We start from the raw sequence: 2,681 nt of genomic DNA, 5'->3' as shown, positions 1-2,681 counted from the left end.
CTCCTGCTTTTGTGTTTTATATGGAGAGCTTTTTTTTTTTTTGAGAGAGAGAGGGCGTGCGCACAAGCAGGAGACCAGGAAGGGGAGGAGCAGGGAGAAAATCCCAAGCAGGTTCCACTCCCGGCATCAAGCCCAACATGGGGCTCAATCTCACAACCTTGAGATCTTGACCAGAGCCAAAATCAAGAGTTGGACACTTAACTGAGCCACCCAGGCACCCCTCGAGAGCTTCTTTATCAGAATACGTTTGAAGGGTTCTATAGCCAAAAAAATTATAAAAGTTTGAAAACTATCTAGCCTACCCACCCTCTCCGCCCCAGTACTAAGGGGCAGAGCTGGGCAGAGCACTCATCTCCTCAGTACAGTCTACTGTTTGATGTTAAAGCGAGGCCATAAATATTGCGAAGTGAATGAAGCTTATGGTTTTTAAGGGATTTTAGTAAGAAACTGCAGAAAGCAACCTGTGACTTGGCTGGCCATGTATTAATTGTGGTGAACTTAGTTCAAGGGTATTTCAGAAGCCTTCAGGTATATGCTGCGTCTTGGTCCAGCACAGTGGGGGTCATTTATGTACCTTCACTCACAAGATCTTGCCCTGTCATTGAAAAGCTTTCAGGGGCACCTGGGTGGCTCAATCAGTTCAGCATTTCGGCTCAGGTCATGATCTCACGGTTCGTGAGATCAAGCCCCACGTTGGATTCCAAGCTGACAGTGTGGAGCCTGCTTGCGATTCTCTCTCTTCCCCTTCCCAGCTCACAAGTATACATTCTCTAATATTAAAAATAAATAAAGTTTTCAGACACACAGCTATCTATATACAACTATCTCAAAGAATAGCAAAAGAACATTTGACAAGCCTTAACCCTTAGATAAACTTTTAGCTTACATTTTCTCAGCCAGCTGGCCTTTGAAATTACAATTAACAAGCAGCAGACACTGGAAGGAATTTCATAAACCATCAGCCCAGTTCTATCTCCCTGGCAAAGTGGTTTTCTCACATCTGAATCAAAAACATAGGGGTACCTGGGTGGCTCAGTCAGTTAAGCATGACTCGTGATTTTTGGCTTGGGTCATGATGTTTCCATTGATGGGATCAAGCCCTGCATTGGGCAGCTCTGTGCTGACAGCCCAGAGCCTGCTTAAGATTCTCTCTCTGCCCCTCCCCTGAACCTGCATACTCTCTCTCAAACATTTAAAAATAAAATAATTAAAAACTGCCACTTTCAGGCAGTAGATATGGGCCTGATCAAATTAGAACTCCCCAATGTCCAGCCATTTGTGGACTTCTACCAGCTCTAGGATCTATTGCTGGCAGACTATTTGGAAGTAGAGATAACTGAACGGGACTGATACATCTTTAAAAGCTTCAAATCGAAATATAGAAAGAGGAGAAAAAAGAGGAAATATAGAAAGAGGAGAAAAAGAAAAATGAACTATGGGAACATCTTCAGTCTGTTTATATAAATACAAACCTAAATCAACTCAGTTGTATTGTTCCACAGAACCTCATCCTTCTTCCCTGCAGCAAGCAGGGGGGAAATCCTCCCATTTTAACTACTGTAATAAACAGGAAAAACAATGGTTTGCCTCTTTACCCTGAAACTTTCCCAATCCTAACACAGCTCAATTTCACTACGATTCCTAAAACGCCAAGTTCTTGTAATAATAATCTCCCAAAGATATTACAATCTAATGCTGTTCTTAAGCTGGAGTCCTCTCAACTCTATCCTCCCCTTCTGTGCTAGCAATAGCTCAGCTGCTCAGAAATCCTAATTGCATCTCACAGATCCAAAGTAAAATAAAAAGCCTGACTTCACGTGAACACTGAAAATATAGGGAAACCAGAAAGCCAGGACCTTCCTTGCAGCTTCCCAAGATGAGCGTGGGTTGTTTCAGCCTCCAGCATATTTCCTTTATACCTACAAAAGTCAAGTCTGCTATATTTGTTTTTCTTCATAGAAACGACTTAAGTCTTCTTAAAATTGATAGCAGGAAACCTTTAATGAAAGTTACTTATCCACAGCTTTAATTGGGTCTTTTAATGAAAGCCTCAATTCACATTTAATTGTTAATGGGGTTTCTAAGTACAGCTAGTTAAAGCACAGCACAGCAGGCTTACACGTTTAAATTCCTGCAAAGACTTTATTAGAATCACATGGACGGCTGCTGCTCAGAAACTTTCATTTTCCTTTTTAAGACCACTTTTAATCTTGAGTGTCCTTTTGGGACAAGGCAGGAAAAGGGTGGGGGGGGGGCGCGGATAGCCCACACCCCAGAAAATTTCTCATTAGCTCAACTTTGTAATTGGCTTATTTTACAGCCATAGAAAGCTTTGGTGAAGTTCTACACATTCATTCATCACCTCCCAAGGCCCAAGGTCCAGAACATTCTACATCTTTTAACAAAATGAGCACTTAAGGATAATATTTATCAGATTAGCCATAATATTTAATCCGAAAGTTTCTCTGCCATGTATTTCTCAACATGCACTTCTGAGTAGTAGGTCTTCCATGCAGAACAGCTGCAGGATGGGAGAGATGAAAGACTCAAGAGCACGAGGCACAGGCCAGTCTATTAAATCCCACAGAAACCAACTTCGAAGACTGACTCCCACTAACCTAGTCAAGATCAAGTGATGGGCCATCTTCAAACCTAGATTTGAACAAATCGTAACTAACACA

The sequence above is a fragment of the Panthera pardus genome, unplaced genomic scaffold (genome assembly GCF_024362965.1).
Source record: "Panthera pardus isolate Hobbes unplaced genomic scaffold, ASM2436296v1 HiC_scaffold_15, whole genome shotgun sequence".
Lineage (NCBI taxonomy): Eukaryota > Metazoa > Chordata > Mammalia > Carnivora > Felidae > Panthera > Panthera pardus.
Note: the sequence above shows the minus strand (reverse complement) of the source record.